Source organism: Lepisosteus platostomus, chromosome 1 (assembly GCF_059453375.1).
Source record: "Lepisosteus platostomus isolate fLepPlt1 chromosome 1, fLepPlt1.hap1, whole genome shotgun sequence".
Lineage (NCBI taxonomy): Eukaryota > Metazoa > Chordata > Actinopteri > Semionotiformes > Lepisosteidae > Lepisosteus > Lepisosteus platostomus.
This window is the reverse complement of record NC_142611.1, coordinates 78328535-78353012: the sequence shown is the minus strand read 5'-3', so window position 1 is coordinate 78353012 and position 24478 is coordinate 78328535. Positions and strand designations below refer to the sequence as shown.

At 52.5% G+C, this 24478-nt stretch overlaps 8 non-coding genes across 8 annotated transcripts; 4 read left to right on the top strand and 4 right to left on the bottom strand.

Annotated features, from left to right (window-relative positions):
* Positions 1-6906: 6906 nt before the first annotated feature.
* Positions 6907-7025, top strand: LOC148678953 (5S ribosomal RNA). Its single transcript, XR_015940735.1, has one exon. It is a non-coding gene; the product is annotated as a 5S ribosomal RNA (ribosomal RNA).
* A 1388-nt stretch (positions 7026-8413) lies between these two features.
* On the bottom strand, positions 8414-8575 carry LOC148678952 (U1 spliceosomal RNA). The gene has a single exon (XR_015940222.1). It is a non-coding gene; the product is annotated as a U1 spliceosomal RNA (small nuclear RNA).
* A 6966-nt stretch (positions 8576-15541) lies between these two features.
* Positions 15542-15660, top strand: LOC148678951 (5S ribosomal RNA). Its single transcript, XR_015940730.1, has one exon. It is a non-coding gene; the product is annotated as a 5S ribosomal RNA (ribosomal RNA).
* A 1388-nt stretch (positions 15661-17048) lies between these two features.
* On the bottom strand, positions 17049-17212 carry LOC148678950 (U1 spliceosomal RNA). The gene has a single exon (XR_015940181.1). It is a non-coding gene; the product is annotated as a U1 spliceosomal RNA (small nuclear RNA).
* A 1833-nt stretch (positions 17213-19045) lies between these two features.
* Positions 19046-19164, top strand: LOC148678949 (5S ribosomal RNA). The gene has a single exon (XR_015940729.1). It is a non-coding gene; the product is annotated as a 5S ribosomal RNA (ribosomal RNA).
* A 1390-nt stretch (positions 19165-20554) lies between these two features.
* On the bottom strand, positions 20555-20718 carry LOC148678948 (U1 spliceosomal RNA). Its single transcript, XR_015940176.1, has one exon. It is a non-coding gene; the product is annotated as a U1 spliceosomal RNA (small nuclear RNA).
* Positions 20719-22551: 1833 nt separating this feature from the next.
* LOC148678947 (5S ribosomal RNA) lies at positions 22552-22670 on the top strand. The gene has a single exon (XR_015940727.1). It is a non-coding gene; the product is annotated as a 5S ribosomal RNA (ribosomal RNA).
* Positions 22671-24058: 1388 nt separating this feature from the next.
* On the bottom strand, positions 24059-24222 carry LOC148678946 (U1 spliceosomal RNA). The gene has a single exon (XR_015940175.1). It is a non-coding gene; the product is annotated as a U1 spliceosomal RNA (small nuclear RNA).
* Between the last annotated feature and the right edge of the window lie 256 nt (positions 24223-24478).

Sequence of the window (24478 nt, the reverse complement as noted above, 5' to 3'; positions counted from 1 at the left end):
CTCATTACATTTTGACACGGTAACAGTTACATAGCAACAATTTTCTTTTTTTCTGGTGCAAATCACATTCTTTATTTAAACATGATAATGTTTTTCACAGTTTCTTGAGATACTGTCCAATTCCCTCTATTTCCCACAGATTTTCTGCTTCCTCCCTCCCTTCTCTCCACAGATCTCTGAGGTAATAGTTCTCTCGGGTGATGAACAGGGCCAGGCTACCTGCTGCCTTGACTGGGACCTCGATGCCTTTGAACAGCCCCATGTTCCTCACTCTCCACAGGGCGTCTTTCCCACTGTTCACCACGGCCCAGATCCTGTCAAACACGTCAGGAGGAAGTTTGACAGGAGAGATGCCGTATATGATGAAAGCAGCGGTCAGGGTAAATTGGGGCGAGAGAGCCTGCAACCAATCTTCAAACTGTGCCCAGAAGGCCTTAGCAAAAAAGCAGGACCACAGGAGATGGGTCACAGTCTCCTCCTCGCCGCAGCCCACCCTAACGCAGCGAGGGCTGGGGGTGAGGCCCCTACGGTACAAGAAAGTTCGTACCGGTAAGCACTGGTGGACGACACTCCAGGCTAAATCTCTGTGAATGTTGCACAGAAATTTAGAGGATGTGTGTTTCCACACCTTCCTTGTTTGGGCTGATGTTAAAATGCCCACAGGGGTCTGCCTATTGTTCTGGGGTGCTACGAAATCTTCCAGTTTTTGGACGCTGACATCTCGGAGGGGAATATGGCCAATTGGGTGAGATCTTAGAAAACTTTTAACTGTCCCATAAATTGCAGGGCATGTGTCAGAGAGTGGGACGTCCAGCTTGGGTCTGACACCCCACACTCTGAACACCTCCCTACCTACCCAGAGCCTGGAAAAATAAGTCCAGGTACGCGCTGCAGGTGCTGTTGCAAAGCCTCTCAGCACAGAGGCCAGGAAAATGCACAGCAGCTTCGTAGCAATATCTGGGACAGACTTCCCCCCTGAGGGTAGCGGCCTGTACATTATTTCCCTTCTGAGTCTTTCCTGCTTCCCACCCCATAGAAATTGAAACATCAATCTCCTCAGCACCGCCGCAACACGGTGTGGGATTGGGAAGGTAGAAGCCAGAAAATTCAAGACAGGCAAGAGCTCGGCTTTGATGACCAGCACCTTCCCTGTCATGGTGAGGTCTCGGTCCTTCCATTGCATCAGTTTTTTGTTTAAGATTGGCAATTTGTTCTGCCAATTTACTGTTCCCATCTCTTCTCCAAAATACACCCCCAGGACCTTAATTCTCTTCTCTTGCAGCCTGAGATCATGTCCTTCTTTTGGCTCCCTCCAGTTCTGATAAAAAATCTCACTCTTAGATGTGTTAATTTTTGCAGAGGAAGCCAAAGAGAACCGATCACAGCACTGCAGAGCTCTGCTAATTGAGGCATTGTCAGAGAGGAGCAGGGTGACGTCATCCATGTATAGAGACGTCTTTACCTCTCCTCCCCCACTTCCAGGCACTGGTATCCCATTAATGGCCTGATCCTGGCGCAAGGCACAGGCTAAGGGCTCCATAGCCAAAACGAATAACAAGGGGGATAATGGGCAGCCCTGCCTCACCCCTGAACAGACTTCAAAGGTGCGTGATCTATTGCCATTAACCATGACTCTGCTGTTGCTACCTGTGTACAGCAGGTTAATCCACTTTCTCATGATGGGGCCAAACTTCATGTGCTCAAGTACCGATGTTAAGTACTGCCGGTTTAGGCGGTCAAAGGCCTTTTCTAGGTCTACACCTAAAATGCACAGAGGGAGGGAGCGATCCTCAGAGTACAGACAGACATCCCTCAACAAGGCCAGGTTGTCGCTCATCAGGCGTCCTGCTATCCCACAAGTCTGTTCTTTCCCTACCAGTGAGGCCACTACATTTTGTAGGCGCAGGAAAAGGGCTTTGGACAGGATCTTAGTGTCCACGCCTAACAGGCTGAGGGGTCTCCAGTTCTTTATGTCATTTTTTGCTCCTTTCTTAAACAAGAGAGAGATAGTGCCTTCTCTTAAGGAGTCAGGCAGCAATTCTGTCTTGTAGCTTTCCTCGAATAGGAGCAGTAGCGGATCCTGAAGCAGATCCCAAAAGGTGCAATAAAATTCTTTAGGGAGCCCGTCAGCACCCGGAGTTTTCCCCTTCTGTAAGCTCTCCATAGCCTGTCTCAGCTCTTCTACTGTCAAATCCCTCTCAAGTACTTCCCTATCTTCTTCACTCAAAATGTTTTCTAGCTTTGAGGTAAAAAAATGAATATCTTCATCCTTTACCTCTGTAGAGCTGTACAGTCTTGAGTAGAAGGCCTCGGTGCAGGAGAGGATAGCACTCGGCTCTGTTCTCTCTCGTCCCTCCTCATCAACTACACTTTCCATGACAGTCTTGGAGCCTACCACTTTCCTGAAAAAGAAGCGAGTACACTTCTCATTTTCTTCCAAGAACTGCACTCTGCTTCTTAACAGCACTCCTCGACTACTTTCTTCGGCTATGCTCCGGATGTCCTTTTTTAAAAGGGCGATATCCTCGAGCACATCGAAGCCACTGTGCAGCATCGTGTAGAGACGCTGCAGCTGCCTCTGTTTCCTGGCTAGCACTCCTCTCCGTCTGGCAGCAGCCTTCCTTCCCTCAGCCATGAAAAAGGCCTTTGTCCTCACCTTCACCTCCTCCCACCACTCTCCTACTGACCCGTACAGACACTGCAAGGACAGCCACTGTGATAGTTTCTCCTTGTAGCGGGATACTACCCCCTCGTTCTCTAGCAGCTTTGTGTTGAGTTTCCAGAGGCCTGGGCCAAAGACAGTCCCGCCCTGGAGTTCCACTCTACACCCTAAAGCCTGATGATCTGAGAAGAAGACAGGCTGAAGAGTGACCCCAACAACTTTCACTCTCTCTGAGACAAAGCAATAGTCAATTCTGGAGCTGCTATTCCTCCCTGACCATGTATATCCTGCTGTTGTGGGATATATACATCTATATGTGTCTGAGAGTTTAAAGTCTTGAACTAAGTTTTGCAGGGCCAGTGAGCTGGAATCCAATTTTATCGGCGAGCTAGACTGCCTGTCTGTGTGCTCTAAGATACAATTAAAATCCCCTCCCACTATCACGTCTGTGCTGCATAACAATAGGGGGGAGAGTGCCTTGAGTAGCTCCACCCTTCCTCCTACGTCAGTAGGGCAATACACATTGATTAGCCGCAGGTTAACGGTCCCCCATTCCACATCCACACACAGCAACCTGCCATCTATGACCCTCTGAATACTTTTCAATTTGAATGCCCATCCTTTGAAAAGAATGGCCACGCCAGAGGCTCTGTTGTTATTGTCCCCTGACCAAACAGAAGGCCCTTTATCCCACCTATCTTCAAAACTTTTATACCTCTCTTGATAGGCTAAAGCACACTCCTGCAACATCAACACATCTCCCTCTCTCTGCTGGAGGTAATCAAAGACAGACTGGCATTTAACTCTGTCATTGATACCTCTTGTGTTAAGAGAAATTATGTTAAGAGCCATATTACATAAGAAAGTGGAACCAGTCTTTACAAAACACATTTCTCTTCGGTCTCACCTGTTACCTTTTTCTTTTTCTTTTTCTTCTTACCAATTTCCTGCCAGCCATCCTCTGAATGAGCCTTCATCAGGGTGGCAGCAGTAAAAGCGTTCACAGAGTCCATTTCAAGGAAGGGGGTAGAGGGAGGGGTGGAGAGGTTCCAGCTGTCCCCATCGCCATGCTCTCCTTCCTCCTCGCTCGGGGAGAAAACAGAGTCATTTTTTCTTTTCCTCAAGTCCAGCTCCTGGGAGCACTGAGGGGAAAGGGGTGCAGCCGATGCACCAGTCTCCTCTTCCCCCTCACCCACCAGCTGCTGCAGATCCTCCGTGATGGACTGGATGGAGGAGAGGAGGGCATCTGTAGCACTTGCAGAGTCTGAGAAAAGCAGCTCCGCTGAATCCTGGGTATCCTCGCTGGACCCGCTCCACCGGGGGGCCCCACACTGGCCCTCGTTCTGAGGAGCAGGAGTGGGGGAGGGGTCCTCGCTGTTCTCGGGGGTTTTCAAACCCTCGTGCTTGTCTGGTGCAGTCTGCGGTTGTGGGGGCGTAGTGGATTTCTCTTCCACCAGCCCCGGAGCCACAGCAGGACTGATCCTGGCTGGAGGCTGAGAGTCTTTGTCCAACAAGGGTTCTTTGTTTGACTTGTTGTTTGCTTTGGATTTTCGGGCCGGTTTGGCTGAAACAAGCACTGCCTCATCCTTTCTCATTTTGAGTTTATTGGCGTAGGCGTGAGGGCAGTTCTTAAAAACGTGTCCTTCCGAGCCACATAAATTGCACTTTGGCAGCATTGAACAGTCAGAGGCTAAATGTCCCTGTTTGCCACAGGTCTTGCAGCATTTCACAGTGCAGGACGATGCCAGGTGTCCCACAGCACCACAGCGCCGACACACCTTTGGTTGTCCCACATAAAACACATAGCCATTGCAGGCGCCCAGCCGGATTGTAGAGGGCAGGTGCCTTAAGCCTCCATTTACGCTGTCCGGTAGCAAGCGAACCTCGAATTTCCTTGCTCCTGTTTTTATACCATCAACATCTCTAACCTCAGTTCCATGGTGGACGGTGCAGTACTGGTTAAGCCAGGTGTGAATGTCCTCCGTCTTTGCCAGTTCCGAGAACATAACAACATGCACCGTTTTCCTCTCTCTCTGTGTCAGAGGCTGCAAGTTGATCTTCTCAAGTGCAGGAACTTTGCCTCTTTTTGCCTCAAACACATCCACGCATTGTTCAAACAGAGGATAGGTAGCAAATACAACCTCAAATGCTTTCTGACCTGGGAGAGCGAAGATGAAATCCAAGTGCCGAGGTTCAAAGCCAAGTTCCTTCTGTAACACTTTTCTGCTGAACTGCATACGATCCATGAAGAGGTCATCCAAGAGCTCAAAACGTACAGCATTCTTACGGGATCCAAAGGTTGCCATTTCAAAAACCGCAAATCGAACACTGCTTCCAACAAAAGAAAAACAATCCAACTACTCCACCTACAGGCTGATCAAGGTATCTCCCCTGCCAGGTAAGTATGAGTTGTACAGGCCCCTGCAAGCGGGCCGCACTCACAGCACAGTACTCGCAGCCTAGGCCAGCTCCTCGCCCCGCACGCCACCGCCTCCTGCTGGGCCCACTCTTTCGCACACTCACACGCCACACTAACACTCAAAAGCGAGGGCAAAGCGAGAAAACGAGCGCGTCGTTTCCTACACATCTGCAGTCGCCATTTCGCATCCGCAGCATGTCCCGGGATGCAATTCGGCCTCATTTACATATCACCAGGCCGGCAGATCGCCACGCAAGCTCGCGACGTGCGCCTGCCACACACCGAACAAACCTTTTCAGCAATTTCCAAAAAAAACGAGCCTGCTCGCCTCCGTCTCTTACCTGCTCTCCAGAGCCTGCTGCCTTCTGTGCTTTTCTCTCGGCACCGCTGCAGCGCACACAACTCCTGCAGCGGGAGGGGGGGAGAAAGTTCCCGCGCTCCGCCGCAGGGAAGGCTCGCTCCGAGCGCACACGTCCTTTCGATGCCAGTCCAACAAGTGCTCCGCGTTAGCAGCGTCGGGGCTCCGGCGTGTCGCACCTCACCTCACCTCACCTCACCTCACCTCACCTCGCACTGCCCCCTCCTTGAATGTCTGGCGCTGGGCATGCCCCGCTCTCCTCCGCCTTATCTTATCGCGTGTGAGCACCGACAATGGCCACAATGCCGGGGAATGGCACCTGTAAAGTGTTAATTGGGGCACAGGAACAGCCCGTCTCGTCTCGGGGGGGCCGGCTTCAGAGACAATACAGCAAACACAGCGGGGCGGGGGAAGAAGACGACACCACACATGCGGGTACAATCAGCTCCGGCGGGAACGAGTCATTTGTCGGTCTTTTCAAGAGCCGAGAGCCGAGCAATCCTTCACTTGTATCGTTTCTCCCCGGTGACTAGGTCTCGCCCTGCGACTCTCGACTGGGCTCACCCCCGGCAGCCCAGCAGGTGTGAGCCTGGCCGGCACCCGGACGGGAGCTTCCCCCCCGGGAAAGCTCAGGCTGCTGCTGCTCCTGCAAGAGGTGTGACTGGGACCAGTAGGGAGCGCTCACCCTGCGGGCTGTGTGGCCCTCTTATGCCCCAGCCTCCTGATGGCGACACTCTGCTGCACAAACAGGCGCCGTCCTTCGGGGGGAGGCGTCAAACCGAGGTGTCCTGACCCTCCTTGGCCGTTCCAAATCCCAGGGCGTCTCTCTCGAGAAGGAGTCACGGCGGTGTGTCACCCATCAGTCGGGGTCTCCTCCTAATCCCCGTCTCACCTGTAACGATCAATGACGAGGCCCCCCTGTCCCGCGAAATTGTACTCGTCTCCTGGCCGCTGGCTGGGGCCGTGAGATTTAGTACTCGCGCAAGAGACCGGGGGCAGAGCGCGAACGCGGTCCCCCGCCCCCCCACAAAGTGCGCGCTCCGGGTTCCCTCGCGGGGCCCTGCAACACAGCGGAAGGGCAGCGAGAAGGAGCCTCTTGCTCTGACGCCGCAAGGCCACAAGAGGGCGGAGGCGCCGAGCGCTTTATGTGCTGAAATAAACACGCGACAGCCCCGAAATGTTTGCAGTGTGCTGTGCACTGGAGGTTTTTGTCTGGTGAAGACTTGCCTGGTGCTCCTCCGTGCAGTTTATTTGTCCTGCTCCAGTGCGGGGCAAGAGCAGGGCCAGGCAACTGAAGGGAGCACGGGAGCACGGGAGCACAGTCGCCAACATCCAGGCACGCAATGCGATTTGGAAAGCAGCTCCTTTCCAAAGAGTTGCACACGAACGATCCTTGAGTCCCGCTCGGGGGGCCCGGAGCCCCCGCCACACACAGCTTCAAGTAGCGAGTCAGGCGCCGTTGCTTTCGCTTACGGCCACACCACCCTGAACACGCCCGATCTCGTCTGATCTCGGAAGCTAAGCAGGGTCGGGCCTGGTTAGTACTTGGATGGGAGACCGCCTGGGAATACCAGGTGCTGTAAGCTTTTGCTCTCTCGGCCAGCAGGGGTCGCCGTTGGTGCCGTAGGCTTTGGGAGGAAAAACCCTCGACTATGGACATTTATTTCCCGGGGTGCTCACGAAAAGACCAAACATTTCAATCTGCCCACTTTTGTTTCATCCAGCAACACTGACTGGCAAACGGTATCGCGACGGTCGTCCATTTTTAAGGCATGCCAGTTCAGAAAGAGAAGCTCCCTCACATCCCTTCAGATGCACAAGAAACATGGATCAATCTGCTCATCGCTAAAGTGGCTCTTTGAATGGCATGCGTGTGATTCATATGAAAAAAAAACGGCTGTAAAACGAATATCGAAGCTGCCTCTAAATCTGCAATTGAAGGTCAGTCAATAAACAACTCGTTTTGCGTACAAATATACATACATTCATTTATAACCGATTTCGTTCATTGAGCACGGATACAACAGAGGTACAGCCATTCACTATTTGACATTCCTGCACTGATACAGAACCCAACAATCAGAAAACTGGTGAACTGTCTTTAGCATTAGCATACAGTACCGAGGCCCCCATGACCAAATCAAGGCTAACCTCGATCAGCATCCTAAACCATGCAAACTACAGCAAAAAGACTCGCTTTGAAAAGGGAATTCATGTCCAGGAGGAGTAGTGTAATTAGCTTGAAATGCTTCCATGGACCTATAACTAAGAAAAAAAGAGAAATAGTGGCATCCACTCCTTTCGAATTGTGGTCCTGCTTCGGGGTACATTGTTCTACTCCTACTTCATGCACTTCAAGTTGACCATCACACCTTGATCTTTTGGTTGGATTAGCAATGTGTTGCATGCTGGTAAGAACTCGGTTTCAATGCTGGGGTAAAATGACTCATGAAGAGCTTTTGGTGTTGGATTTTGTTCTTAAGATATACAGTATTTATCTCTCTCTCTATATATATTATATTATGAGTGCAGGACGTAAGGTAGTCAGGTTACATTGCACTACAAACTGGTACACACACACACACGGGCAACAGACTGAACTACAAAGTCAAACTGATGGAGTGTGAGAAAAACAATAAAGGATTACTGTCCCAGGACAGAGAGCGGGAGAAAGCAAAAGTCAGCCAGACCACCAGGGTCAGACAAGCTGAAAGATCACAATTGAAGTACCTTGTCACGAGGTGAACATTTAACGTGTATAAGCACAAGATTGTTTTTTGTGGTTATACAAATAGCGTTATGGCTGTAGCGGGTTGAAAAGGAGACAACGTTATCAGGCGGTGCTCGCGAAAAAGCCCAGGGCGTTTCTGTAGTAACCCCCACCGCTGAAGCCGCTTCATCGGCACCCAGCACAGCTCCCCAGCAGACGGCAAAGCCGCCCGCACTGCCGCATCTGTTCTTGGACCAAGCACATCAGGGGAGAGCGCGAACGCAGTCCCCCACTACCAGAAATTATGCAGTCGAGATTCCCACATTTGGGGAATTCGCAGGGGTCAGCACAGCCGGAGTGCAATGGCCGAGCCTCGCCCTGGGTGAACCGATTTAAGAACTTTATTTCCTTTTCACAAAAAAATACAGGAAATCACAAATCAGAAAGCTTTACATTAATATACATACTTAAAACAGTATATATGATCACATCTCATTACATTTTGACACGGTAACAGTTACATAGCAACAATTTTCTTTTTTTCTGGTGCAAATCACATTCTTTATTTAAACATGATAATGTTTTTCACAGTTTCTTGAGATACTGTCCAATGCCCTCTATTTCCCACAGATTTTCTGCTTCCTCCCTCCCTTCTCTCCACAGATCTCTGAGGTAATAGTTCTCTCGGGTGATGAACAGGGCCAGGCTACCTGCTGCCTTGACTGGGACCTCGATGCCTTTGAACAGCCCCATGTTCCTCACTCTCCACAGGGCGTCTTTCCCACTGTTCACCACGGCCCAGATCCTGTCAAACACGTCAGGAGGAAGTTTGACAGGAGAGATGCCGTATATGATGAAAGCAGCGGTCAGGGTAAATTGGGGCGAGAGAGCCTGCAACCAATCTTCAAACTGTGCCCAGAAGGCCTTAGCAAAAAAGCAGGACCACAGGAGATGGGTCACAGTCTCCTCCTCGCCGCAGCCCACCCTAACGCAGCGAGGGCTGGGGGTGAGGCCCCTACGGTACAAGAAAGTTCGTACCGGTAAGCACTGGTGGACGACACTCCAGGCTAAATCTCTGTGAATGTTGCACAGAAATTTAGAGGATGTGTGTTTCCACACCTTCCTTGTTTGGGCTGATGTTAAAATGCCCACAGGGGTCTGCCTATTGTTCTGGGGTGCTACGAAATCTTCCAGTTTTTGGACGCTGACATCTCGGAGGGGAATATGGCCAATTGGGTGAGATCTTAGAAAACTTTTAACTGTCCCATAAATTGCAGGGCATGTGTCAGAGAGTGGGACGTCCAGCTTGGGTCTGACACCCCACACTCTGAACACCTCCCTACCTACCCAGAGCCTGGAAAAATAAGTCCAGGTACGCGCTGCAGGTGCTGTTGCAAAGCCTCTCAGCACAGAGGCCAGGAAAATGCACAGCAGCTTCGTAGCAATATCTGGGACAGACTTCCCCCCTGAGGGTAGCGGCCTGTACATTATTTCCCTTCTGAGTCTTTCCTGCTTCCCACCCCATAGAAATTGAAACATCAATCTCCTCAGCACCGCCGCAACACGGTGTGGGATTGGGAAGGTAGAAGCCAGAAAATTCAAGACAGGCAAGAGCTCGACTTTGATGACCAGCACCTTCCCTGTCATGGTGAGGTCTCGGTCCTTCCATTGCATCAGTTTTTTGTTTAAGATTGGCAATTTGTTCTGCCAATTTACTGTTCCCATCTCTTCTCCAAAATACACCCCCAGGACCTTAATTCTCTTCTCTTGCAGCCTGAGATCATGTCCTTCTTTTGGCTCCCTCCAGTTCTGATAAAAAATCTCACTCTTAGATGTGTTAATTTTTGCGGAGGAAGCCAAAGAGAACCGATCACAGCACTGCAGAGCTCTGCTAATTGAGGCATTGTCAGAGAGGAGCAGGGTGACGTCATCCATGTATAGAGACGTCTTTACCTCTCCTCCCCCACTTCCAGGCACTGGTATCCCATTAATGGCCTGATCCTGGCGCAAGGCACAGGCTAAGGGCTCCATAGCCAAAACGAATAACAAGGGGGATAATGGGCAGCCCTGCCTCACCCCTGAACAGACTTCAAAGGTGCGTGATCTATTGCCATTAACCATGACTCTGCTGTTGCTACCTGTGTACAGCAGGTTAATCCACTTTCTCATGATGGGGCCAAACTTCATTTGCTCAAGTACCGATGTTAAGTACTGCCGGTTTAGGCGGTCAAAGGCCTTTTCTAGGTCTACACCTAAAATGCACAGAGGGAGGGAGCGATCCTCAGAGTACAGACAGACATCCCTCAACAAGGCCAGGTTGTCGCTCATCAGGCGTCCTGCTATCCCACAAGTCTGTTCTTTCCCTACCAGTGAGGCCACTACATTTTGTAGGCGCAGGAAAAGGGCTTTGGACAGGATCTTAGTGTCCACGCCTAACAGGCTGAGGGGTCTCCAGTTCTTTATGTCATTTTTTGCTCCTTTCTTAAACAAGAGAGAGATAGTGCCTTCTCTTAAGGAGTCAGGCAGCAATTCTGTCTTGTAGCTTTCCTCGAATAGGAGCAGTAGCGGATCCTGAAGCAGATCCCAAAAGGTGCAATAAAATTCTTTAGGGAGCCCGTCAGCACCCGGAGTTTTCCCCTTCTGTAAGCTCTCCATAGCCTGTCTCAGCTCTTCTACTGTCAAATCCCTCTCAAGTACTTCCCTATCTTCTTCACTCAAAATGTTTTCTAGCTTTGAGGTAAAAAAATGAATATCTTCATCCTTTACCTCTGTAGAACTGTACAGTCTTGAGTAGAAGGCCTCGGTGCAGGAGAGGATAGCACTCGGCTCTGTTCTCTCTCGTCCCTCCTCATCAACTACACTTTCCATGACAGTCTTGGAGCCTACCACTTTCCTGAAAAAGAAGCGAGTACACTTCTCATTTTCTTCCAAGAACTGCACTCTGCTTCTTAACAGCACTCCTCGACTACTTTCTTCGGCTATGCTCCGGATGTCCTTTTTTAAAAGGGCGATATCCTCGAGCACATCGAAGCCACTGTGCAGCATCGTGTAGAGACGCTGCAGCTGCCTCTGTTTCCTGGCTAGCACTCCTCTCCGTCTGGCAGCAGCCTTCCTTCCCTCAGCCATGAAAAAGGCCTTTGTCCTCACCTTCACCTCCTCCCACCACTCTCCTACTGACCCGTACAGACACTGCAAGGACAGCCACTGTGATAGTTTCTCCTTGTAGCGGGATACTACCCCCTCGTTCTCTAGCAGCTTTGTGTTGAGTTTCCAGAGGCCTGGGCCAAAGACAGTCCCGCCCTGGAGTTCCACTCTACACCCTAAAGCCTGATGATCTGAGAAGAAGACAGGCTGAAGAGTGACCCCAACAACTTTCACTCTCTCTGAGACAAAGCAATAGTCAATTCTGGAGCTGCTATTCCTCCCTGACCATGTATATCCTGCTGTTGTGGGATATATACATCTATATGTGTCTGAGAGTTTAAAGTCTTGAACTAAGTTTTGCAGGGCCAGTGAGCTGGAATCCAATTTTATCGGCGAGCTAGACTGCCTGTCTGTGTGCTCTAAGATACAATTAAAATCCCCTCCCACTATCACGTCTGTGCTGCATAACAATAGGGGGGAGAGTGCCTTGAGTAGCTCCACCCTTCCTCCTACGTCAGTAGGGCAATACACATTGATTAGCCGCAGGTTAACGGTCCCCCATTCCACATCCACACACAGCAACCTGCCATCTATGACCCTCTGAATACTTTTCAATTTGAATGCCCATCCTTTGAAAAGAATGGCCACGCCAGAGGCTCTGTTGTTATTGTCCCCTGACCAAACAGAAGGCCCTTTATCCCACCTATCTTCAAAACTTTTATACCTCTCTTGATAGGCTAAAGCACACTCCTGCAACATCAACACATCTCCCTCTCTCTGCTGGAGGTAATCAAAGACAGACTGGCATTTAACTCTGTCATTGATACCTCTTGTGTTAAGAGAAATTATGTTAAGAGCCATATTACATAAGAAAGTGGAACCAGTCTTTACAAAACACATTTCTCTTCGGTCTCACCTGTTACCTTTTTCTTTTTCTTTTTCTTCTTACCAATTTCCTGCCAGCCATCCTCTGAATGAGCCTTCATCAGGGTGGCAGCAGTAAAAGCGTTCACAGAGTCCATTTCAAGGAAGGGGGTAGAGGGAGGGGTGGAGAGGTTCCAGCTGTCCCCATCGCCATGCTCTCCTTCCTCCTCGCTCGGGGAGAAAACAGAGTCATTTTTTCTTTTCCTCAAGTCCAGCTCCTGGGAGCACTGAGGGGAAAGGGGTGCAGCCGATGCACCAGTCTCCTCTTCCCCCTCACCCACCAGCTGCTGCAGATCCTCCGTGATGGACTGGATGGAGGAGAGGAGGGCATCTGTAGCACTTGCAGAGTCTGAGAAAAGCAGCTCCGCTGAATCCTGGGTATCCTCGCTGGACCCGCTCCACCGGGGGGCCCCACACTGGCCCTCGTTCTGAGGAGCAGGAGTGGGGGAGGGGTCCTCGCTGTTCTCGGGGGTTTTCAAACCCTCGTGCTTGTCTGGTGCAGTCTGCGGTTGTGGGGGCGTAGTGGATTTCTCTTCCACCAGCCCCGGAGCCACAGCAGGACTGATCCTGGCTGGAGGCTGAGAGTCTTTGTCCAACAAGGGTTCTTTGTTTGACTTGTTGTTTGCTTTGGATTTTCGGGCCGGTTTGGCTGAAACAAGCACTGCCTCATCCTTTCTCATTTTGAGTTTATTGGCGTAGGCGTGAGGGCAGTTCTTAAAAACGTGTCCTTCCGAGCCACATAAATTGCACTTTGGCAGCATTGAACAGTCAGAGGCTAAATGTCCCTGTTTGCCACAGGTCTTGCAGCATTTCACAGTGCAGGACGATGCCAGGTGTCCCACAGCACCACAGCGCCGACACACCTTTGGTTGTCCCACATAAAACACATAGCCATTGCAGGCGCCCAGCCGGATTGTAGAGGGCAGGTGCCTTAAGCCTCCATTTACGCTGTCCGGTAGCAAGCGAACCTCGAATTTCCTTGCTCCTGTTTTTATACCATCAACATCTCTAACCTCAGTTCCATGGTGGACGGTGCAGTACTGGTTAAGCCAGGTGTGAATGTCCTCCGTCTTTGCCAGTTCCGAGAACATAACAACATGCACCGTTTTCCTCTCTCTCTGTGTCAGAGGCTGCAAGTTGATCTTCTCAAGTGCAGGAACTTTGCCTCTTTTTGCCTCAAACACATCCACGCATTGTTCAAACAGAGGATAGGTAGCAAATACAACCTCAAATGCTTTCTGACCTGGGAGAGCGAAGATGAAATCCAAGTGCCGAGGTTCAAAGCCAAGTTCCTTCTGTAACACTTTTCTGCTGAACTGCATACGATCCATGAAGAGGTCATCCAAGAGCTCAAAACGTACAGCATTCTTACGGGATCCAAAGGTTGCCATTTCAAAAACCGCAAATCGAACACTGCTTCCAACAAAAGAAAAACAATCCAACTACTCCACCTACAGGCTGATCAAGGTATCTCCCCTGCCAGGTAAGTATGAGTTGTACAGGCCCCTGCAAGCGGGCCGCACTCACAGCACAGTACTCGCAGCCTAGGCCAGCTCCTCGCCCCGCACGCCACCGCCTCCTGCTGGGCCCACTCTTTCGCACACTCACACGCCACACTAACACTCAAAAGCGAGGGCAAAGCGAGAAAACGAGCGCGTCGTTTCCTACACATCTGCAGTCGCCATTTCGCATCCGCAGCATGTCCCGGGATGCAATTCGGCCTCATTTACATATCACCAGGCCGGCAGATCGCCACGCAAGCTCGCGACGTGCGCCTGCCACACACCGAACAAACCTTTTCAGCAATTTCCAAAAAAAACGAGCCTGCTCGCCTCCGTCTCTTACCTGCTCTCCAGAGCCTGCTGCCTTCTGTGCTTTTCTCTCGGCACCGCTGCAGCGCACACAACTCCTGCAGCGGGAGGGGGGGAGAAAGTTCCCGCGCTCCGCCGCAGGGAAGGCTCGCTCCGAGCGCACACGTCCTTTCGATGCCAGTCCAACAAGTGCTCCGCGTTAGCAGCGTCGGGGCTCCGGCGTGTCGCACCTCACCTCACCTCACCTCACCTCACCTCGCACTGCCCCCTCCTTGAATGTCTGGCGCTGGGCATGCCCCGCTCTCCTCCGCCTTATCTTATCGCGTGTGAGCACCGACAATGGCCACAATGCCGGGGAATGGCACCTGTAAAGTGTTAATTGGGGCACAGGAACAGCCCGTCTCGTCTCGGGGGGGCCGGCTTCAGAGACAATACAGCAAACACAGCGGGGCGGGGGAAGAAGACGACACCACACATGCGGGTACAATCAGCTCCGGCGGGAACGAGTCATTTGTCGGTCTTTTCAAGAGCCGAGAGCCGAGCAATCCTTCACTTGTATCGTTTCTCCCCGGTGACTAGGTCTCGCCCTGCGACTCTCGACTGGGCTCACCCCCGGCAGCCCAGCAGGTGTGAGCCTGGCCGGCACCCGGACGGGAGCTTCCCCCCCGGGAAAGCTCAGGCTGCTGCTGCTCCTGCAAGAGGTGTGACTGGGACCAGTAGGGAGCGCTCACCCTGCGGGCTGTGTGGCCCTCTTATGCCCCAGCCTCCTGATGGCGACACTCTGCTGCACAAACAGGCGCCGTCCTTCGGGGGGAGGCGTCAAACCGAGGTGTCCTGACCCTCCTTGGCCGTTCCAAATCCCAGGGCGTCTCTCTCGAGAAGGAGTCACGGCGGTGTGTCACCCATCAGTCGGGGTCTCCTCCTAATCCCCGTCTCACCTGTAACGATCAATGACGAGGCCCCCCTGTCCCGCGAAATTGTACTCGTCTCCTGGCCGCTGGCTGGGGCCGTGAGATTTAGTACTCGCGCAAGAGACCGGGGGCAGAGCGCGAACGCGGTCCCCCGCCCCCCCACAAAGTGCGCGCTCCGGGTTCCCTCGCGGGGCCCTGCAACACAGCGGAAGGGCAGCGAGAAGGAGCCTCTTGCTCTGACGCCGCAAGGCCACAAGAGGGCGGAGGCGCCGAGCGCTTTATGTGCTGAAATAAACACGCGACAGCCCCGAAATGTTTGCAGTGTGCTGTGCACTGGAGGTTTTTGTCTGGTGAAGACTTGCCTGGTGCTCCTCCGTGCAGTTTATTTGTCCTGCTCCAGTGCGGGGCAAGAGCAGGGCCAGGCAACTGAAGGGAGCACGGGAGCACGGGAGCACAGTCGCCAACATCCAGGCACGCAATGCGATTTGGAAAGCAGCTCCTTTCCAAAGAGTTGCACACGAACGATCCTTGAGTCCCGCTCGGGGGGCCCGGAGCCCCCGCCACACACAGCTTCAAGTAGCGAGTCAGGCGCCGTTGCTTTCGCTTACGGCCACACCACCCTGAACACGCCCGATCTCGTCTGATCTCGGAAGCTAAGCAGGGTCGGGCCTGGTTAGTACTTGGATGGGAGACCGCCTGGGAATACCAGGTGCTGTAAGCTTTTGCTCTCTCGGCCAGCAGGGGTCGCCGTTGGTGCCGTAGGCTTTGGGAGGAAAAACCCTCGACTATGGACATTTATTTCCCGGGGTGCTCACGAAAAGACCAAACATTTCAATCTGCCCACTTTTGTTTCATCCAGCAACACTGACTGGCAAACGGTATCGCGACGGTCGTCCATTTTTAAGGCATGCCAGTTCAGAAAGAGAAGCTCCCTCACATCCCTTCAGATGCACAAGAAACATGGATCAATCTGCTCATCGCTAAAGTGGCTCTTTGAATGGCATGCGTGTGATTCATATGAAAAAAAAACGGCTGTAAAACGAATATCGAAGCTGCCTCTAAATCTGCAATTGAAGGTCAGTCAATAAACAACTCGTTTTGCGTACAAATATACATACATTCATTTATAACCGATTTCGTTCATTGAGCACGGATACAACAGAGGTACAGCCATTCACTATTTGACATTCCTGCACTGATACAGAACCCAACAATCAGAAAACTGGTGAACTGTCTTTAGCATTAGCATACAGTACCGAGGCCCCCATGACCAAATCAAGGCTAACCTCGATCAGCATCCTAAACCATGCAAACTACAGCAAAAAGACTCGCTTTGAAAAGGGAATTCATGTCCAGGAGGAGTAGTGTAATTAGCTTGAAATGCTTCCATGGACCTATAACTAAGAAAAAAAGAGAAATAGTGGCATCCACTCCTTTCGAATTGTGGTCCTGCTTCGGGGTACATTGTTCTACTCCTACTTCATGCACTTCAAGTTGACCATCACACCTTGATCTTTTGGTTGGATTAGCAATGTGTTGCATGCTGGTAAGAACTCGGTTTCAATGCTGGGGTAAAATGACTCATGAAGAGCTTTTGGTGTTGGATTTTGTTCTTAAGATATACAGTATTTATCTCTCTCTCTATATATATTATATTATGAGTGCAGGACGTAAGGTAGTCAGGTTACATTGCACTACAAACTGGTACACACACACACACGGGCAACAGACTGAACTACAAAGTCAAACTGATGGAGTGTGAGAAAAACAATAAAGGATTACTGTCCCAGGACAGAGAGCGGGAGAAAGCAAAAGTCAGCCAGACCACCAGGGTCAGACAAGCTGAAAGATCACAATTGAAGTACCTTGTGACGAGGTGAACATTTAACGTGTATAAGCACAAGATTGTTTTTTGTGGTTATACAAATAGCGTTATGGCTGTAGCGGGTTGAAAAGGAGACAACGTTATCAGGCGGTGCTCGCGAAAAAGCCCAGGGCGTTTCTGTAGTAACCCCCACCGCTGAAGCCGCTTCATCGGCACCCAGCACAGCTCCCCAGCAGACGGCAAAGCCGCCCGCACTGCCGCATCTGTTCTTGGACCAAGCACATCAGGGGAGAGCGCGAACGCAGTCCCCCACTACCAGAAATTATGCAGTCGAGATTCCCACATTTGGGGAATTCGCAGGGGTCAGCACAGCCGGAGTGCAATGGCCGAGCCTCGCCCTGGGTGAACCTCCTTCTTGATCAAGGTATCTCCCCTGCCAGGTAAGTATGAGTTGTACAGGCCCCTGCAAGCGGGCCGCACTCACAGCACAGTACTCGCAGCCTAGGCCAGCTCCTCGCCCCGCACGCCACCGCCTCCTGCTGGGCCCACTCTTTCGCACACTCACACGCCACACTAACACTCAAAAGCGAGGGCAAAGCGAGAAAACGAGCGCGTCGTTTCCTACACATCTGCAGTCGCCATTTCGCATCCGCAGCATGTCCCGGGATGCAATTCGGCCTCATTTACATATCACCAGGCCGGCAGATCGCCACGCAAGCTCGCGACGTGCGCCTGCCACACACCGAACAAACCTTTTCAGCAATTTCCAAAAAAAACGAGCCTGCTCGCCTCCGTCTCTTACCTGCTCTCCAGAGCCTGCTGCCTTCTGTGCTTTTCTCTCGGCACCGCTGCAGCGCACACAACTCCTGCAGCGGGAGGGGGGGAGAAAGTTCCCGCGCTCCGCCGCAGGGAAGGCTCGCTCCGAGCGCACACGTCCTTTCGATGCCAGTCCAACAAGTGCTCCGCGTTAGCAGCGTCGGGGCTCCGGCGTGTCGCACCTCACCTCACCTCACCTCACCTCACCTCGCACTGCCCCCTCCTTGAATGTCTGGCGCTGGGCATGCCCCGCTCTCCTCCGCCTTATCTTATCGCGTGTGAGCACCGACAATGGCCACAATGCCGGGGAATGGCACCTGTAAAGTGTTAATTGGGGCACAGGAACAGCCCGTCTCGTCTCGGGGGGGCCGGCTTCAGAGACAATACAGCAAACACAGCGGGGCGGGGGAAGAAGACGACACCACACATGCGGGTACAATCAGCTCCGGCGGGAACGAGTCATTTGTCGGTCTTTTCAAGAGCCGAGAGCCGAGCAATCCTTCACTTGTATCGTTTCTCCCCGGTGACTAGGTCTCGCCCTGCGACTCTCGACTGGGCTCACCCCCGGCAGCCCAGCAGGTGTGAGCCTGGCCGGCACCCGGACGGGAGCTTCCCCCCCGGGAAAGCTCAGGCTGCTGCTGCTCCTGCAAGAGGTGTGACTGGGACCAGTAGGGAGCGCTCACCCTGCGGGCTGTGTGGCCCTCTTATGCCCCAGCCTCCTGATGGCGACACTCTGCTGCACAAACAGGCGCCGTCCTTCGGGGGGAGGCGTCAAACCGAGGTGTCCTGACCCTCCTTGGCCGTTCCAAATCCCAGGGCGTCTCTCTCGAGAAGGAGTCACGGCGGTGTGTCACCCATCAGTCGGGGTCTCCTCCTAATCCCCGTCTCACCTGTAACGATCAATGACGAGGCCCCCCTGTCCCGCGAAATTGTACTCGTCTCCTGGCCGCTGGCTGGGGCCGTGAGATTTAGTACTCGCGCAAGAGACCGGGGGCAGAGCGCGAACGCGGTCCCCCGCCCCCCCACAAAGTGCGCGCTCCGGGTTCCCTCGCGGGGCCCTGCAACACAGCGGAAGGGCAGCGAGAAGGAGCCTCTTGCTCTGACGCCGCAAGGCCACAAGAGGGCGGAGGCGCCGAGCGCTTTATGTGCTGAAATAAACACGCGACAGCCCCGAAATGTTTGCAGTGTGCTGTGCACTGGAGGTTTTTGTCTGGTGAAGACTTGCCTGGTGCTCCTCCGTGCAGTTTATTTGTCCTGCTCCAGTGCGGGGCAAGAGCAGGGCCAGGCAACTGAAGGGAGCACGGGAGCACGGGAGCACAGTCGCCAACATCCAGGCACGCAATGCGATTTGGAAAGCAGCTCCTTTCCAAAGAGTTGCACACGAACGATCCTTGAGTCCCGCTCGGGGGGCCCGGAGCCCCCGCCACACACAGCTTCAAGTAGCGAGTCAGGCGCCGTTGCTTTCGCTTACGGCCACACCACCCTGAACACGCCCGATCTCGTCTGATCTCGGAAGCTAAGCAGGGTCGGGCCTGGTTAGTACTTGGATGGGAGACCGCCTGGGAATACCAGGTGCTGTAAGCTTTTGCTCTCTCGGCCAGCAGGGGTCGCCGTTGGTGCCGTAGGCTTTGGGAGGAAAAACCCTCGACTATGGACATTTATTTCCCGGGGTGCTCACGAAAAGACCAAACATTTCAATCTGCCCACTTTTGTTTCATCCAGCAACACTGACTGGCAAACGGTATCGCGACGGTCGTCCATTTTTAAGGCATGCCAGTTCAGAAAGAGAAGCTCCCTCACATCCCTTCAGATGCACAAGAAACATGGATCAATCTGCTCATCGCTAAAGTGGCTCTTTGAATGGCATGCGTGTGATTCATATGAAAAAAAAACGGCTGTAAAACGAATATCGAAGCTGCCTCTAAATCTGCAATTGAAGGTCAGTCAATAAACAACTCGTTTTGCGTACAAATATACATACATTCATTTATAACCGATTTCGTTCATTGAGCACGGATACAACAGAGGTACAGCCATTCACTATTTGACATTCCTGCACTGATACAGAACCCAACAATCAGAAAACTGGTGAACTGTCTTTAGCATTAGCATACAGTACCGAGGCCCCCATGACCAAATCAAGGCTAACCTCGATCAGCATCCTAAACCATGCAAACTACAGCAAAAAGACTCGCTTTGAAAAGGGAATTCATGTCCAGGAGGAGTAGTGTAATTAGCTTGAAATGCTTCCATGGACCTATAACTAAGAAAAAAAGAGAAATAGTGGCATCCACTCCTTTCGAATTGTGGTCCTGCTTCGGGGTACATTGTTCTACTCCTACTTCATGCACTTCAAGTTGACCATCACACCTTGATCTTTTGGTTGGATTAGCAATGTGTTGCATGCTGGTAAGAACTCGGTTTCAATGCTGGGGTAAAATGACTCATGAAGAGCTTTTGGTGTTGGATTTTGTTCTTAAGATATACAGTATTTATCTCTCTCTATATATATATTATATTATGAGTGCAGGACGTAAGGTAGTCAGGTTACATTGCACTACAAACTGGTACACACACACACACACGGGCAACAGACTGAACTACAAAGTCAAACTGATGGAGTGTGAGAAAAACAATAAAGGATTACTGTCCCAGGACAGAGAGCGGGAGAAAGCAAAAGTCAGCCAGACCACCAGGGTCAGACAAGCTGAAAGATCACAATTGAAGTACCTTGTGACGAGGTGAACATTTAACGTGTATAAGCACAAGATTGTTTTTTGTGGTTATACAAATAGCGTTATGGCTGTAGCGGGTTGAAAAGGAGACAACGTTATCAGGCGGTGCTCGCGAAAAAGCCCAGGGCGTTTCTGTAGTAACCCCCACCGCTGAAGCCGCTTCATCGGCACCCAGCACAGCTCCCCAGCAGACGGCAAAGCCGCCCGCACTGCCGCATCTGTTCTTGGACCAAGCACATCAGGGGAGAGCGCGAACGCAGTCCCCCACTACCAGAAATTATGCAGTCGAGATTCCCACATTTGGGGAATTCGCAGGGGTCAGCACAGCCGGAGTGCAATGGCCGAGCCTCGCCCTGGGTGAACCTCCTTCTTGATCAAGGTATCTCCCCTGCCAGGTAAGTATGAGTTGTACAGGCCCCTGCAAGCGGGCCGCACTCACAGCACAGTACTCGCAGCCTAGGCCAGCTCCTCGCCCCGCACGCCACCGCCTCCTGCTGGGCCCACTCTTTCGCACACTCACACGCCACACTAACACTCAAAAGCGAGGGCAAAGCGAGAAAACGAGCGCGTCGTTTCCTACACATCTGCAGTCGCCATTTCGCATCCGCAGCATGTCCCGGGATGCAATTCGGCCTCATTTACATATCACCAGGCCGGCAGATCGCCACGCAAGCTCGCGACGTGCGCCTGCCACACACCGAACAAACCTTTTCAGCAATTTCCAAAAAAAACGAGCCTGCTCGCCTCCGTCTCTTACCTGCTCTCCAGAGCCTGCTGCCTTCTGTGCTTTTCTCTCGGCACCGCTGCAGCGCACACAACTCCTGCAGCGGGAGGGGGGGAGAAAGTTCCCGCGCTCCGCCGCAGGGAAGGCTCGCTCCGAGCGCACACGTCCTTTCGATGCCAGTCCAACAAGTGCTCCGCGTTAGCAGCGTCGGGGCTCCGGCGTGTCGCACCTCACCTCACCTCACCTCACCTCACCTCGCACTGCCCCCTCCTTGAATGTCTGGCGCTGGGCATGCCCCGCTCTCCTCCGCCTTATCTTATCGCGTGTGAGCACCGACAATGGCCACAATGCCGGGGAATGGCACCTGTAAAGTGTTAATTGGGGCACAGGAACAGCCCGTCTCGTCTCGGGGGGGCCGGCTTCAGAGACAATACAGCAAACACAGCGGGGCGGGGGAAGAAGACGACACCACACATGCGGGTACAATCAGCTCCGGCGGGAACGAGTCATTTGTCGGTCTTTTCAAGAGCCGAGAGCCGAGCAATCCTTCACTTGTATCGTTTCTCCCCGGTGACTAGGTCTCGCCCTGCGACTCTCGACTGGGCTCACCCCCGGCAGCCCAGCAGGTGTGAGCCTGGCCGGCACCCGGACGGGAGCTTCCCCCCCGGGAAAGCTCAGGCTGCTGCTGCTCCTGCAAGAGGTGTGACTGGGACCAGTAGGGAGCGCTCACCCTGCGGGCTGTGTGGCCCTCTTATGCCCCAGCCTCCTGATGGCGACACTCTGCTGCACAAACAGGCGCCGTCCTTCGGGGGGAGGCGTCAAACCGAGGTGTCCTGACCCTCCTTGGCCGTTCCAAATCCCAGGGCGTCTCTCTCGAGAAGGAGTCACGGCGGTGTGTCACCCATCAGTCGGGGTCTCCTCCTAATCCCCGTCTCACCTGTAACGATCAATGACGAGGCCCCCCTGTCCCGCGAAATTGTACTCGTCTCCTGGCCGCTGGCTGGGGCCGTGAGATTTAGTACTCGCGCAAGAGACCGGGGGCAGAGCGCGAACGCGGTCCCCCGCCCCCCCACAAAGTGCGCGCTCCGGGTTCCCTCGCGGGGCCCTGCAACACAGCGGAAGGGCAGCGAGAAGGAGCCTCTTGCTCTGACGCCGCAAGGCCACAAGAGGGCGGAGGCGCCGAGCGCTTTATGTGCTGAAATAAACACGCGACAGCCCCGAAATGTTTGCAGTGTGCTGTGCACTGGAGGTTTTTGTCTGGTGAAGACTTGCCTGGTGCTCCTCCGTGCAGTTTATTTGTCCTGCTCCAGTGCGGGGCAAGAGCAGGGCCAGGCAACTGAAGGGAGCACGGGAGCACGGGAGCACAGTCGCCAACATCCAGGCACGCAATGCGATTTGGAAAGCAGCTCCTTTCCAAAGAGTTGCACACGAACGATCCTTGAGTCCCGCTCGGGGGGCCCGGAGCCCCCGCCACACACAGCTTCAAGTAGCGAGTCAGGCGCCGTTGCTTTCGCTTACGGCCACACCACCCTGAACACGCCCGATCTCGTCTGATCTCGGAAGCTAAGCAGGGTCGGGCCTGGTTAGTACTTGGATGGGAGACCGCCTGGGAATACCAGGTGCTGTAAGCTTTTGCTCTCTCGGCCAGCAGGGGTCGCCGTTGGTGCCGTAGGCTTTGGGAGGAAAAACCCTCGACTATGGACATTTATTTCCCGGGGTGCTCACGAAAAGACCAAACATTTCAATCTGCCCACTTTTGTTTCATCCAGCAACACTGACTGGCAAACGGTATCGCGACGGTCGTCCATTTTTAAGGCATGCCAGTTCAGAAAGAGAAGCTCCCTCACATCCCTTCAGATGCACAAGAAACATGGATCAATCTGCTCATCGCTAAAGTGGCTCTTTGAATGGCATGCGTGTGATTCATATGAAAAAAAAACGGCTGTAAAACGAATATCGAAGCTGCCTCTAAATCTGCAATTGAAGGTCAGTCAATAAACAACTCGTTTTGCGTACAAATATACATACATTCATTTATAACCGATTTCGTTCATTGAGCACGGATACAACAGAGGTACAGCCATTCACTATTTGACATTCCTGCACTGATACAGAACCCAACAATCAGAAAACTGGTGAACTGTCTTTAGCATTAGCATACAGTACCGAGGCCCCCATGACCAAATCAAGGCTAACCTCGATCAGCATCCTAAACCATGCAAACTACAGCAAAAAGACTCGCTTTGAAAAGGGAATTCATGTCCAGGAGGAGTAGTGTAATTAGCTTGAAATGCTTCCATGGACCTATAACTAAGAAAAAAAGAGAAATAGTGGCATCCACTCCTTTCGAATTGTGGTCCTGCTTCGGGGTACATTGTTCTACTCCTACTTCATGCACTTCAAGTTGACCATCACACCTTGATCTTTTGGTTGGATTAGCAATGTGTTGCATGCTGGTAAGAACTCGGTTTCAATGCTGGGGTAAAATGACTCATGAAGAGCTTTTGGTGTTGGATTTTGTTCTTAAGATATACAGTATTTATCTCTCTCTCTATATATATTATATTATGAGTGCAGGACGTAAGGTAGTCAGGTTACATTGCACTACAAACTGGTACACACACACACACGGGCAACAGACTGAACTACAAAGTCAAACTGATGGAGTGTGAGAAAAACAATAAAGGATTACTGTCCCAGGACAGAGAGCGGGAGAAAGCAAAAGTCAGCCAGACCACCAGGGTCAGACAAGCTGAAAGATCACAATTGAAGTACCTTGTGACGAGGTGAACATTTAACGTGTATAAGCACAAGATTGTTTTTTGTGGTTATACAAATAGCGTTATGGCTGTAGCGGGTTGAAAAGGAGACAACGTTATCAGGCGGTGCTCGCGAAAAAGCCCAGGGCGTTTCTGTAGTAACCCCCACCGCTGAAGCCGCTTCATCGGCACCCAGCACAGCTCCCCAGCAGACGGCAAAGCCGCCCGCACTGCCGCATCTGTTCTTGGACCAAGCACATCAGGGGAGAGCGCGAACGCAGTCCCCCACTACCAGAAATTATGCAGTCGAGATTCCCACATTTGGGGAATTCGCAGGGGTCAGCACAGCCGGAGTGCAATGGCCGAGCCTCGCCCTGGGTGAACCTCCTTCTTGATCAAGGTATCTCCCCTGCCAGGTAAGTATGAGTTGTACAGGCCCCTGCAAGCGGGCCGCACTCACAGCACAGTACTCGCAGCCTAGGCCAGCTCCTCGCCCCGCACGCCACCGCCTCCTGCTGGGCCCACTCTTTCGCACACTCACACGCCACACTAACACTCAAAAGCGAGGGCAAAGCGAGAAAACGAGCGCGTCGTTTCCTACACATCTGCAGTCGCCATTTCGCATCCGCAGCATGTCCCGGGATGCAATTCGGCCTCATTTACATATCACCAGGCCGGCA